The following is a 15,869-nucleotide window of genomic DNA, read 5'->3' as shown; positions in this document are numbered from 1 at the left end:
AATGACAGTTTTTGAAACATAACTCCAAAAATACACATGCAAAATGTCTAATAATGCCTGAAGAAATGCATCTTCGAGAGTTTTCCAGAAAAAAAAAAACATTTGGTAAGGTTTGCAAAAACAAAATTTGATTTGTTACTCAATTTGACAGTAATGTACTTAGAATCCTGAGATAATGCAAAAAAAGCAATAAAAATGTATTCAAACATAATTCCTAATCCAAACGTGCAAAATGTCTAAAAATGCCTGTGATATTGAATACATGTGAGTTTTACTAGATACAGTTGTTTTTCAATGGTTTGCAAATACAAAAATGAGGTTTTACTCAATATGACTGTATACTGTAACACTCAATATGACAGTTATTTAAACATAACTCCTACACCACACATGAAAAATGGCTAATAATGCCTGAAATAATGCATCTTTGGGAGTTTTACTCGAAACATATGCCTTTTTAAATTTTGCAAATGCAAAAAGTTGTTTTTTACTCAATATGACAATAATGTTCTTAGAATCCTGAGATAATGCGAAAAAAGCAATACAAATGTATTCAAACATAACTTCTAAACAACACATGCAAAATGGCTAATAATGCCTAGAGATATGTATTTTGGTTAGTTGTACTAGAAAAATGATATTTTGTAAGGTTTGCAAAGACACAAGTTAGTTTTTTTATTCAATATAACAGTGCAACTGTCATACTAAATATGAAAGGTTTATAATCGTAACTCCAAAACCAAATATGAAATTTGTCTTAAAAAGCCTTTAATATTGAATTTATGTAAGTTTTAGCAGAATCAGGTATTTTGGAAAGAATCGCAAATACAAATATTAGATTTTACTGGCCTCATATTGGTCACACTCAAAATGACGGTTTTTGAAACATAACTCCAAAAATACACATGCAAAATGTCTAATAATGCCTGAAGAAATGCATCTTCGAGAGTTTTCCTGAAAAAAAAAAACATTTGGTAAGGTTTGCAAAAACAAAATTTGATTTGTTACTCAATTTGACAGTAATGTACTTGGAATCCTGAGATAATGCGAAAAAAGTAATAAAAATGTATTCAAACATAATTCCTAATCCAAACGTGCAAAATGTCTAAAAATGCCTGTGATATTGAATACATGTGAGTTTTACTAGATACAGTTGTTTTTCTATGGTTTGCAAATACAAAAATGAGGTATTACTCAATATGACTGTATACTGTAACACTCAATATGACAGTTATATAAACATAACTCCTACACCACACATGGAAAATGGCTAATAATGCCTGAAATAATGCATCTTTGGGAGTTTTACTCGAAACATATGCTTTTTTAAATCTTGCAAATGCAAAAAGAAGTTTTTTACTCAATATGACTATAATAGTCTTAGAATCCTGAGATAATGTGAAAAAAGCAATAAAAAGGTATTCAAACATAACTTCTAAACAACAAATGCAAAATGGCTAATAATGCCTAGAGATATGTATTTTGGTTAGTTGTACTAGAAAAATGATCTTTTGTAAGGTTTGCAAAGACACAAGTTAGTTTTTTTATTCAATTTAACAGTGTAACTGTCATCCTAAATATGAAAGGTTTATATTCATAACTCCAAAACCAAATATGAAATTTGTCTTTAAAAGCCTTTAATATTGAATTTATGTGAGTTTTAGCAGAATCAGGTATTTTGGAAAGAATCACAAATACAAATATTAGATTTTACTGGCCTCATATTGGTCACACTCAAAATGACAGTTTTTGAAACATAACTCCAAAAATACACATGCAAAATGTCTAATAATGCCTGAAGAAATGCATCTTCGAGAGTTTTCCAGAAAAAAAAAAACATTTGGTAAGGTTTGCAAAAACAAAATTTGATTTGTTACTCAATTTGACAGTAATGTACTTAGAATCCTGAGATAATGCAAAAAAAGCAATAAAAATGTATTCAAACATAATTCCTAATCCAAACGTGCAAAATGTCTAAAAATGCCTGTGATATTGAATACATGTGAGTTTTACTAGATACAGTTGTTTTTCAATGGTTTGCAAATACAAAAATGAGGTTTTACTCAATATGACTGTATACTGTAACACTCAATATGACAGTTATTTAAACATAACTCCTACACCACACATGAAAAATGGCTAATAATGCCTGAAATAATGCATCTTTGGGAGTTTTACTCGAAACATATGCTTTTTTAAATCTTGCAAATGCAAAAAGAAGTTTTTTACTCAATATGACTATAATAGTCTTAGAATCCTGAGATAATGTGAAAAAAGCAATAAAAAGGTATTCAAACATAACTTCTAAACAACAAATGCAAAATGGCTAATAATGCCTAGAGATATGTATTTTGGTTAGTTGTACTAGAAAAATGATCTTTTGTAAGGTTTGCAAAGACACAAGTTAGTTTTTTTATTCAATTTAACAGTGTAACTGTCATCCTAAATATGAAAGGTTTATATTCATAACTCCAAAACCAAATATGAAATTTGTCTTTAAAAGCCTTTAATATTGAATTTATGTGAGTTTTAGCAGAATCAGGTATTTTGGAAAGAATCACAAATACAAATATTAGATTTTACTGGCCTCATATTGGTCACACTCAAAATGACAGTTTTTGAAACATAACTCCAAAAATACACATGCAAAATGTCTAATAATGCCTGAAGAAATGCATCTTCGAGAGTTTTCCAGAAAAAAAAAAACATTTGGTAAGGTTTGCAAAAACAAAATTTGATTTGTTACTCAATTTGACAGTAATGTACTTAGAATCCTGAGATAATGCAAAAAAAGCAATAAAAATGTATTCAAACATAATTCCTAATCCAAACGTGCAAAATGTCTAAAAATGCCTGTGATATTGAATACATGTGAGTTTTACTAGATACAGTTGTTTTTCAATGGTTTGCAAATACAAAAATGAGGTTTTACTCAATATGACTGTATACTGTAACACTCAATATGACAGTTATTTAAACATAACTCCTACACCACACATGAAAAATGGCTAATAATGCCTGAAATAATGCATCTTTGGGAGTTTTACTCGAAACATATGCCTTTTTAAATTTTGCAAATGCAAAAAGTTGTTTTTTACTCAATATGACAATAATGTTCTTAGAATCCTGAGATAATGCGAAAAAAGCAATACAAATGTATTCAAACATAACTTCTAAACAACACATGCAAAATGGCTAATAATGCCTAGAGATATGTTTTTTTGTTGGTTGTACTAGAAAAATGATCTTTTGTAAGGTTTGCAAAGACACAAATTAGTTTTTTTATTCAATATAACAGTGTAACTGTAATACTAAATATGAAAGGTTTATAATCATAACTCCAAAACCAAATATGAAATTTGTCTTAAAAAGCCTTTAATATTGAATTTATGTGAGTTTTAGCAGAATCAGGTATTTTGGAAAGAATCGCAAATACAAATATTAGATTTTACTGGCCTCATATTGGTCACACTCAAAATGACAGTTTTTGAAACATAACTCCAAAAATACACATGCAAAATGTCGAATAATGCCTGAAGAAATGCATCTTCGAGAGTTTTCCAGAAAAAAAACATTTGGTAAGGTTTGCAAAAACAAAATTTGATTTGTTACTCAATTTGACAGTAATGTACTTAGAATCCTGAGATAATGCGAAAAAAGCAATAAAAATGTATTCAAACATAATTCCTAATCCAAACGTGCAAAATGTCTAAAAATGCCTGTGATATTGAATACATGTGAGTTTCACTAGATACAGTTGTTTTTCAATGGTTTGCAAATACAAAAATGAGGTTTTACTCAATATAACTGTATACTGTAACACTCAATATGACAGTTATTTAAACATAACTCCTACACCACACATGAAAAATAGCTAATAATGCCTGAAATAATGCATCTTTGGGAGTTTTACTTGAAACATATGCTTTTTTAAACCTTGCAAATGCAAAAAGAAGTTTTTTACTCAATATGACTATAATTGTCATAGAATCCTGAGATAATGTGAAAAAAGCAATAAAAAGGTATTCAAACATAACTTCTAAACAACAAATGCAAAATGGCTAATAATGCCTAAAGATATGTATTTTGGTTAGTTGTACTAGAAAAATGATCTTTTGTAAGGTTTGCAAAGACACAAGTTAGTTGTTTTTGTTTTTCAATATAACAGTGTAACTGTCATACTAAATATAAATGATAAATAAATGTGTTGTACTTGTATAGCGCTTTTCTACCTTCAAGGTACTCAAAGCGCTTTGACACAACTTCCACATTTACCCATTCACACACACATTCACACACTGATGGAGGAAGCTGCCATGCAAGGCGCCAACCAGCACCCATCAGGAGCAAGGGTGAAGTGTCTTACTCAGGACACAACGGACGTGACGAGGTTGGTACTAGGTGGGATTTGAGCCCGGGACCCTCGGGTTGCGCACGGCCACTCTCACACTGCGCCACGCCGTCCTCATGAAAGGTTTATAATCATAACTCCAAAACCAAATAGGACATTTGTCTTAAAAAGCCTTTAATATTGAATTTATGTAAGTTTTAGCAGAATCAGGTATTTTGGAAAGAATCACAAATACAAATATTAGATTTTACTGGCCTCATATTGGTCACACTCAAAATTACAGTTTTTGAAACATAACTCCAAAAATACACATGCAAAATGTCTAATAATGCCTGAAGAAATGCATCTTCGAGAGTTTTCCTGAAAAAAAAAAACATTTGGTAAGGTTTGCAAAAACAAAATTTGATTTGTTACTCAATTTGACAGTAATGTACTTGGAATCCTGAGATAATGCGAAAATAGCAACAAAAATGTATTCAAACATAATTCCTAATCCAAACGTGAAAAATGTCTAAAAATGCCTGTGATATTGAATACATGTGAGTTTTACTAGATACAGTTGTTTTTCAATGGTTTGCAAATACAAAAATGAGGTTTTACTCAATATGACTGTATACTGTAACACTCAATATGACAGTTATTTAAACATAACTCCTCACCACACATGAAAAATGGCTAATAATGCCTAAAATAATGCATCTTTGGGAGTTTTACTCGGAACATATGCTTTTTTAAATCTTGCAAATGCAAAAAGTGTTTTTTACTCAATATGACTATAATGTTCTTAGAATCCTGAGATAATGCGAAAAAGCAATACAAAAGTTTTCAAACATAACTTTTAAACAACACATGCAAAACGGCTAATAATTCCTAGAGATATGTATCTTTGTTAGTTGTAGTAGAAAAATGATATTTTGTAGGGCTCACTTGGAAAACAAAATCCTATTTGTATGGTTAGTTTACTCTAAATTTCTACTATAATTTTTCAATTTTTTTAAATAGGTTATAAATCTGTAGAATTGAAGACATTATCTGTAAATTAAAAAAACGCCTGTTATTTTAAGTAATATGCCAGTAATGACAAACTATGTATATTCCTATTTTTTTACAGAAAAATACCAAATTATTTATACATATTATTTTCTGTTTTCTCAAATTACTTTCAATTTCTTGTAAAATTACAGTAATTAACTTTAATTAAATATGTAGCTTGTTATATGAAAGTGTTTGTTCATACTAACAATCTAACAGTTTTATATGTAATTTTAAGGTAAATCAAATGTTTTCAATATTTATGTGTATTTTCACATTCAAGTCGAAAAATATATGTAGCCTCTTATAAAAGGTGTATGCTCAAACTGTAATATGACGTACATGAAATACTGCAAGAGATTCTTAATCAACAGTCAACAGCCGTACAGATCATACTGACGGTGGCCGTACAAACAACTTTAACAATGTTACAAATATGCGCCACACTGTGGAGCCACATCAATCAAGACTGACAAACACATTTCAGGAGAACATCGTCACCGTAACACAACATTAACACAACAGAAACAATTCCTAGAATTCCATGTGTTACAATATACACCCCCACCACCTAACCCCGCCCAGCTCAACCAACGCACGGAGGGGGGCGGTGATGTTTTGGGGCACGGGGTTGGGTGGTAGCGGGATTGTAGCCCGGAAGAGTCAGCGCTGCTTGGGCTTCTGGGTATTTGTTATGTTGTTTTTATGTTTTATTACAGTGAGGATATTTTCCTGAAATGTGTTTATCATTCTTGTTCGATGTGGGTTCACAGTGTGGTGCATATTTGTAACAGTGTTAAAATTGTTTGTACAGCCACCGTCAGTGTGACCTGTGTGGCTGTTGACCAAGTATATTTTGCAGTCACTTTTCAAATGAACGACGAAACCGTGCTCATCACATGCCTCAATTGGCACGCTGATGATTTGATGAATGAGCGTTCAATAAAACCCACCACGGTATTACGTGTCATATTCGCCCGGCCAAATTTTGAGTCAACCCTACATGAGGGTCAGTGAAATTCTCGTGGTGAAATGATAGGAATGGTAAGTATGTCGCTAGGGTGGGATAGCCATTCATGCAAGGTTAACCCACTTTGTATCAATTTCCTGCATCCAGTGGCTCCCCGCTAAAGTCAATGAGACACCCCTGATCCAACAATTCAGAAAAAATCTGTTAAACAATGGTATTTTTCTGTGGAATCGCCAGCATTGTCACTTCACTAAAGGTGGTTGATCGTAATAATTTGGAAAAACTCTTTAGAATAAAGATATTTTTCTGCAGAACTGTTTGCATCGTAACTTTATTAAAGGTGGTTGATCTTAATAATTTAGTAAAAATCTGTAAAATTACGATATTTCACCCCAAAACGTTTCATGAAAATTTCTGTTAATATAATATTTTTGATCATTATTTGGTTTACAATGTTTTACTTTAGTTTTATGGTTTTTGTTTGGCAGCCGTCGCTGCCAGTAAATGACCGTTTTTTTACAAAATTTATTTTTACAGTGTTTGCAAAGATAAAAGTTAGTTTTTTGTATTCAATATAACAGTAAAACTGTCATACTAAATATGAAAGGTTAATAAACATAACTCCAAAACCAAACATGAAATCCGTCTAAAAAAGCCTGTAATATTGACTTTATGTGAGTTTTACCTGAATTAGGTATTTTGGAAAGGTTCACAAATACAAAAATTTGGTTTTACTGGCCTCACATTGGTGACACTCAATAAGACAGTTTTTGAACCCTATCTCCAAAAATACACATGCAAAATTACAAAAAAATGCCTGAAGAAATGTATCTTTGTGAGTTTTACTGGATAAAAAAAAAAAACATTTTGTAAGGGTTGCAAAAACAAAAAGAAATGTTTTGTAATGTTAATGTAATTTTAAGGTAAATTATTTTTTTTTAATATTTATGTGTATTTTCACATTCAATGAGAAAAATATATGTAGCCTCTTATAAAAGGTTTATTCTCAAAATAACATTTACATTTTTTTCCCTGTAATATGACATACATGAGTGACTGCAAGACATACTTAATCAACAGTCAATAGCCTTACAGATCACACTGACGGTGGCCGTAGAAACAACTTTAACAATGTTACAAATATGCGCCACATTGTGGAGCCACATCAAACAAGAATGACAAACACATTTCAGGAGAACATCTTCACCGTAACACAACATTAACACAACAGAAACAATACCCAGTATTCCATGTGTTACAATATACACCCCCACCACCTAACCCCGCCCAGCTCAACCAACGCACGGAGGGGGGCGGTGATGTTTTGGGGCGCGGGGTTGGGTGGTAGCAGGGGTGTAGCCCGGAAGAGTCAGCGCTGCATGGGCTTGTGGGTATTTGTTATGTTATGTTGTTTTTATGTTTTGTTACAGTGAGGATGTTTTCCTGAAATGCGTTTATCATTCTTTTTCGATGTGGATTCACAGTGTGGTGCATATTTGTAACAGTGTTAAAGTTGTTTGTACAGCCACCAGCAGTGTGACCTGTGTGGCTGTTGACTAAGTATGTCTTGCAGTCACTATCACATGCATGACAATACCGTGCACATCACATTCATCAGTAGGCATGCTAATGATTTGGTGAATGAGCGTATAAAAAGTCACCCGGCCAGACTTTGGGTCAATCCTACATGAGGGTCAGTAAAATTCTCACAGTGAAATGGTAGGATCAGTAAGTATGTTGCTAGGGTGGGGTAGCCATTCATGCAAGGTGAATCCACTTTGCATCAAGTTCCTGTATCCAGTGGCCCCCCACTAAAGTCAATGAGACACCCCTGATCCTAACTATTCAGAAAAAATCTGTAAAACAATGGTATTTTTCTGAGGAACCGCCAGCATTGTCACTTCACTAAAGGTGGTTGATCGTAATAATTTGGAAAAACTCTTTAGAATAAAGGTATTTTTCTGCAGAACTGTTTGCATCGTCACTTTATTAAAGGTGGTTGATCTTAATAATTTAGTAAAAATCTGTAAAATTATGATATTTCACCCCAAAACGTTTCATGAATATATCTGTAAATGTAATATTTTTGATCATTATTTGGTTTACAATGTTTTACTTTAGTTTTATGGTTTTTGTTTGGCAGCCGTAGCTGCCAGTAAATGACCGTTTTTTTACAAAATTGATTTCTACAGTGTTTGCAAAGATAAAAGTTAGTTTTTTTTATTCAATATAACAGTAAAACTGTCATACTAAATATGAAAGGTTAATAAACATAACTCCAAAACCAAATATGAAATCTGTCTAAAAAAGCCCGTAATGTTGACTTTATGTGAGTTTTACCTGAATTAAGTATTTTGGAAAGGTTCACAAATACAAAAATTTTGTTTTACTTGCCTCACATTGGTCACACTCAATAAGACAGTTTTTGAACCCTATCTCCAAAAATACACATGCAAAATTACAAAAAAATGCCTGAAGAAATGTATCTTTGTGAGTTTTACTGGATAAAAAAACATTTTGTAAGGGTTGCAAAAACAAAAATAAATATTGTACCCAATTTGACAGTAATGTACTTAAAATCCTGAGATAATGCAAAAAGAGCAATAAAAATGTATTCCAACATAATTCCTAATCCAAACGTGCAAAAAGTCTAAAAATGCCTGTGATATTGAATCCATGTGAGTTTTACTAGATACAGTTGATTTTCTATGGTTTACAAAATCAAAAATGAGGTTTTACTCAATATGACTGTATACTGTAACACTCAATATGACAGTTATTTAAACATAACTCCTACACCACACATGGCTAATAATGCCTGAAATAATGCATCTTTGGGAGTTTTACTCGAAACGATTGCTTTTTAAAATCTTTGCAATGCAAAAAATTGTTGTTTTATTCAATATGACAATAATGTTCTTGGAATCCTGAGATAATGCGAAAAAAGCAATAAAAATGTATTCAAACATAACTTCTAAACAACACATGCAAAATGGCTAATGATAGCTAGAGATATGTTTTTTTTGTTAGTTGTACTAGAAAAATGATCTTTTGTAAGGTTTGCAAAGACACAAGTTAGTTTTTTTATTCAATTTAACAGTGTAACTGTCCTACTAAATATGAAAGGTTTATAATCATAACTCCAAAACCAAATATGACATTTGTCTTAAAAATCCTTTAATATTGAATTTATCTAAGTTTTAGCAGAATCAGGTATTTTGGAAAGAATCACAAATACAAATATTAGATTTTACTGGCCTCATATTGGTCACACTCAAAATGACAGTTTTTGAAACATAACTCCAAAAATACACATGCAAAATGTCTAATAATGCCTGAAGAAATGCATCTTCGAGAGTTTTCCTGAAAAAAAAACCCATCTGGTAAGGTTTGCAAAAACAAAATTTGATTTGTTACTCAATTTGACAGTAATGTACTTAGAATCCTGAGATAATGCGAAAAAAGCAATAAAAATGTATTCAAACATAATTCCTAATCCAAACGTGCAAAATGTCTAAATATGCCTGTGATATTGAATACATGTGAGTTTTACTAGATACAGTTGTTTTTCAATGGTTTGCAAATACAAAAATGAGGTTTTACTCAATATGACTGTATACTGTAACACTCAATATGACAGTTATTTAAACATAACTCCTACACCACACATGAAAAATGGCTAATAATGCCTGAAATATTGCATCTTTGGGAGTTTTACTCGAAACATATGCTTTTTTAAATCTTGCAAATGCAAAAAGTAGTTTTTTACTCATTATGACTATAATAGTCTTAGAATCCTGAGATAATGCGAAAAAAGCAATAAAAATGTATTCATACATAACTTCTAAACAACACATGCAAAATGGCTAATAATGCCTAGGGATATGTATTTTTGTTAGTTGTACTAGAAAAATGATCTTTTGTAAGGTTTGCAAAGACACAAGTTCGTTTTTTTTTCAATATAACAATGTAACTGTCATACTAAATATGAAAGGTTTATAATCATTACTCCAAAACCAAATTTGACATTTGTCTTAAAAAGCCTTTAATATTGAATTTATGTAAGTTTTAGCAGAATCAGGTATTTTGGAAAGAATCACAAATACAAATATTAGATTTTACTGGCCTCATATTGGTCACACTCAAAATGACAGTTTTTGAAACATAACTCCAAAAATACACATGCAAAATGTCTAATAATGCCTGAAGAAATGCATCTTCGAGAGTTTTCCTGAAAAAAAAAACATTTGGTAAGGTTTGCAAAAACAAAATTTGATTTGTTACTCAATTTGACAGTAATGTACTTAGAATCCTGAGATAATGCGAAAAAAGCAATAATAATGTATTCAAACATAACTTCTAAACAACACATGCAAAATGTCTAAAAATGCCTGTGATATTGAATACATGTGAGTTTTACTAGATACAGTTGTTTTTCCATTGTTTGCAAATACAAAAATGAGGTTTTACTCAATATGACTGTATACTGTAACACTCAATATGACAGTTATTTAAACATAACTCCTACACCACACATGAAAAATGGCTAATAATGCCTGAAATAATGCATCTTTGGGAGTTTTACTCGAAACATATGCTTTTTTAAATCTTGCAAATGCAAAAAGTTGTTTTTTTACTCAATATGACTATAATAGTCTTAGAATCCTGAGATAATGCGAAAAAAGCAATAAAAATGTATTCAAACATAACTTCTAAACAACAAATGCAAAATGGCTAATAATGCCTAGAGATATGTATTTTGGTTAGTTGTACTAGAAAAATGATCTTTTGTAAGGTTTGCAAAGACACAAGTTAGTTTTTTTATTCAATATTACAGTGTAACTGTCATACTAAATATGAAAGGTTTATAATCATAACTCCAAAACCAAATATGACATTTGTCTTAAAAAGCCTTTAATATTGAATTTATGTAAGTTTTAGCAGAATCAGGTATTTTGGAAAGAATCACAAATACAAATATTAGATTTTACTGGCCTCATATTGGTCACGCTCAAAATGACAGTTTTTGAAACATAACTCCAAAAATACACATGCAAAATGTCTAATAATGCCTGAAGAAAAACATCTTTGAGAGTTTTCCAGAAAAAAAAAATTTGGTAGGGTTTGCAAAAACAAAATTTTATTTGTTACTCAATTTGACAGTACTATACTTAGAATCCTGAGATAATGCGAAAAAAGCAATAAAAATGTATTCAAACATAATTCCTAATCCAAACGTGCAAAATGTCTAAATATGCCTGTGATATTGAATACATGTGAGTTTTACTAGATACAGTTGTTTTTCAATGGTTTGCAAATACAAAAATGAGGTTTTACTCAATATGACTGTATACTGTAACACTCAATATGACAGTTATTTAAACATAACTCCTACACCACACATGAAAAATGGCTAATAATGCCTGAAATAATGCATCTTTGGGAGTTTTACTCGAAACATATGCTTTTTTAAATCTTGCAAATGCAAAAAGTAGTTTTTTACTAAATATGACTATAATAGTCTTAGAATCCTTAGATAATGCGAAAAAAGCAATAAAACTGTATTCAAACATAACTTCTAAACAACAAATGCAAAATGGCTAATAATGCCTAGAGATATGTATTTTGGTTAGTTGTACTAGAAAAATGATCTTTTGTAAGGTTTGCAAAGACACAAGTTAGTTTTTTTTTTCACTATAACAATGTAACTGTCATACTAAATATGAAAGGTTTATAATCATAACTCCAAAACCAAATATGACATTTGTCTTAAAAAGCCTTTAATATTGAATTTATGTAAGTTTTAGCAGAATCAGGTATTTTGGAAAGAATCACAAATACAAATATTAGATTTTACTGGCCTCATATTGGTCACACTCAAAATGACAGTTTTTGAAACATAACTCCAAAAATACACATGCAAAATGTCTAATAATGCCTGAAGAAATGCATCTTCGAGAGTTCTCCTGAAAAAAAAAACATTTGGTAAGGTTGAAAAAACAAAATTTGATTTGTTACTCAATTTGACAGTAATGTACTTAGAATCCTGAGATAATGCGAAAAAAGCAATAAAAATGTATTCAAACATAATTCCTAATCCAAACGTGCAAAATGTCTAAAAATGCCTGTGATATTGAATACATGTGAGTTTTACTAGATACAGTTGTTTTTCAATGGTTTGCAAATACAAAAATGAGGTTTTACTCAATATGACTGTATACTGTAACACTCAATATGACAGTTATTTAAACATAACTCCTACACCACACATGAAAAATGGCTAATAATGCCTGAAATAATGCATCTTTGGGAGTTTTACTCGAAACATATGCTTTTTTAAATCTTGCAAATGCAAAAAGTTGTTTTTTTACTCAATATGACTATAATAGTCTTAGAATCCTGAGATAATGCGAAAAAAGCAATAAAATGTATTCAAACATAACTTCTAAACAACAAATGCAAAATGGCTAATAATGCCTAGAGATATGTATTTTGGTTAGTTGTACTAGAAAAATGATCTTTTGTAAGGTTTACAAAGACACAAGTTGGTTTTTTTATTCAATTTAACAGTGTATCTGTCATCCTAAATATGAAAAGTTTATAATCATAACTCCAAAACCAAATATGAAATTTAAAGCCTTTAATATTGAATTTATGTGAGTTTTAGCAGAATAAGGTATTTTGGAAAGAATCACAAATACAAATATTAGATTTTACTGGCCTCATATTGGTCACACTCAAAATGACAGTTTTTGAAACATAACTCCAAAAATACACATGCAAAATGTCTAATAATGCCTGAAGAAATGCATCTTCGAGAGTTTTCCAGAAAAAAAAACATTTGGTAAGGTTTGCAAAAAAAATATTTGATTTGTTAGTCAATTTGACAGTAATGTACTTAGAATCCTGAGATAATGCGAAAAAAGCAATAAAAATGTATTCAAACATAATTCCTAATCCAAACGTGCAAAATGTCTAAAAATGCCTGTGATATTGAATACATGTGAGTTTTACTAGATACAGTTGTTTTTCAATGGTTTGCAAATACAAAAATGAGGTTTTACTCAATATGACTGTATACTGTAACACTCAATATGACAGTTATTCAAACATAACTCCTACACCACACATGAAAAATGGCTAATAATGCCTGAAATAATGCATCTTTGGGAGTTTTACTCGAAACATATGCTTTTTTAAATATTGCAAATGCAAAAAGTAGTTTTTTACTCAATTAGACTATTATAGTCTTAGAATCCTGAGATAATGCGAAAAAAGCAATAAAGATGTATTCAAAAATAACTTCTAAACAACACATGCAAAATGGCTAATAATGCCTAGAGATATGTATTTTGGTTAGTTGTACTACAAAAAAGATCTTTTGTAAGGTTTGCAAAGACACAAGTTAGTTTTTTTTTCAATATAACAATGTAACTGTCATACTAAATATGAAAGGTTTATAATCATAACTCCAAAACCAAATATGACATTTGTCTTAAAAAGCCTTTAATATTGAATTTATGTAAGTTTTAGCAGAATCAGGTATTTTGGAAAGAATCACAAATACAAATATTAGATTTTACTGGCCTCATATTGGTCACACTCAAAATGACAGTTTTTGAAACATAACTCCAAAAATACACATGCAAAATGTCTAATAATGCCTGAAGAAATGCATCTTCGAGAGTTTTCCTGAAAAAAAAAACATTTGGTAAGGTTTGCAAAAACAAAATTTGATTTTTACTCAATTTGACAGTAATGTACTTAGAATCCTGAGATAATGCAAAAAAAGCAATAATAATGTATTCAAACATAACTTCTAAACAACACATGCAAAATTTCTAAAAATGCCTGTGATATTGAATACATGTGAGTTTTACTAGATACAGTTGTTTTTCAATGGTTTGCAAATACAAAAATGAGGTTTTACTCAATATGACTTTATACTGTAACACTCAATATGACAGTTATTTAAACATAACTCCTACACCACACATGAAAAATGGCTAATAATGCCTGAAATAATGCATCCTTGGGAGTTTTACTCGAAACATATGCTTTTTTAAATCTTGCAAATGCAAAAAGTTGTTTTTTTACTCAATATGACTATAATAGTCTTAGAATTCTGAGATAATGCGAAAAAAGCAATAAAAATGTATTCAAACATAACTTCTAAACAACAAATGCAAAATGGCTAATAATGCCTAGAGATATTTATTTTGGTTAGTTGTACTAGAAAAATGATCTTTTGTAAGGTTTGCAAAGACACAAGTTAGTTTTTTTTATTTAATATAACAGTGTAACTGTCATACTAAATATGAAAGGTTTATAATCATAACTCCAAAACCAAATATGACATTTGTCTTAAAAAGCCTTTAATATTGAATTTATGTAAGTTTTAGCAGAATCAGGTATTTTGGAAAGAATCACAAATACAAATATTAGATTTTACTGGCCTCATATTGGTCACGCTCAAAATGACAGTTTTTGAAACATAACTCCAAAAATACACATGCAAAATGTCTAATAATGCCTGAAGAAATGCATCTTCGAGAGTTTTCCAGAAAAAAAAAATTTGGTAGGGTTTGCAAAAACAAAATTTGATTTGTTACTCAATTTGACAGTACTATACTTAGAATCCTGAGATAATGCGAAAAAAGCAATAAAAATGTATTCAAACATAATTCCTAATCCAAACGTGCAAAATGTCTAAATATGCCTGTGATATTGAATACATGTGAGTTTTACTAGATACAGTTGTTTTTCAATGGTTTGCAAATACAAAAATGAGGTTTTACTCAATATGACTGTATACTGTAACACTCAATATGACAGTTATTTAAACATAACTCCTACACCACACATGAAAAATGGCTAATGATGCCTGAAATAATGCATCTTTGGGAGTTTTACTCGAAACATATGCTTTTTTAAATCTTGCAAATGCAAAAAGTAGTTTTTTACTCATTATGACTATAATAGTCTTAGAATCCTGAGATAATGCGAAAAAAGCAATAAAAATGTATTCAAACATAACTTCTAAACAACACATGCAAAATGGCTAATAATGCCTAGGGATATGTATTTTTGTTAGTTGTACTAGAAAAATGATCTTTTGTAAGTTTTGCAAAGACACAAGTTAGTTTTTTTTCAATATAACAGTGTAACTGTCATACTAAATATGAAAGGTTTATAATCATAACTCCAAAACCAAATATGACATTTGTCTTAAAAAGCCTTTAATATTGAATTTATGTAAGTTTTAGCAGAATCAGGTATTTTGGAAAGAATGACAAATACAAATATTAGGTTTTACTGGCCTCATATTGGTCACACTCAAAATGACAGTTTTTGAAACATAACTCCAAAAATACACATGCAAAATGTCTAATAATGCCTGAAGAAATATATCTTCGAGAGTTTTCCTGAAAAAAAAAACATTTGGTAAGGTTTGTAAAAAAAAAATTTGATTTGTTACTCAATTTGACAGTAATGTACTTAAAATCCCGAGATAAT

This window comes from Nerophis ophidion, linkage group LG14, assembly GCF_033978795.1.
Source record: "Nerophis ophidion isolate RoL-2023_Sa linkage group LG14, RoL_Noph_v1.0, whole genome shotgun sequence".
Classification (NCBI taxonomy): Eukaryota; Metazoa; Chordata; class Actinopteri; order Syngnathiformes; family Syngnathidae; genus Nerophis; species Nerophis ophidion.
This window is presented reverse-complemented; position numbering follows the sequence as displayed.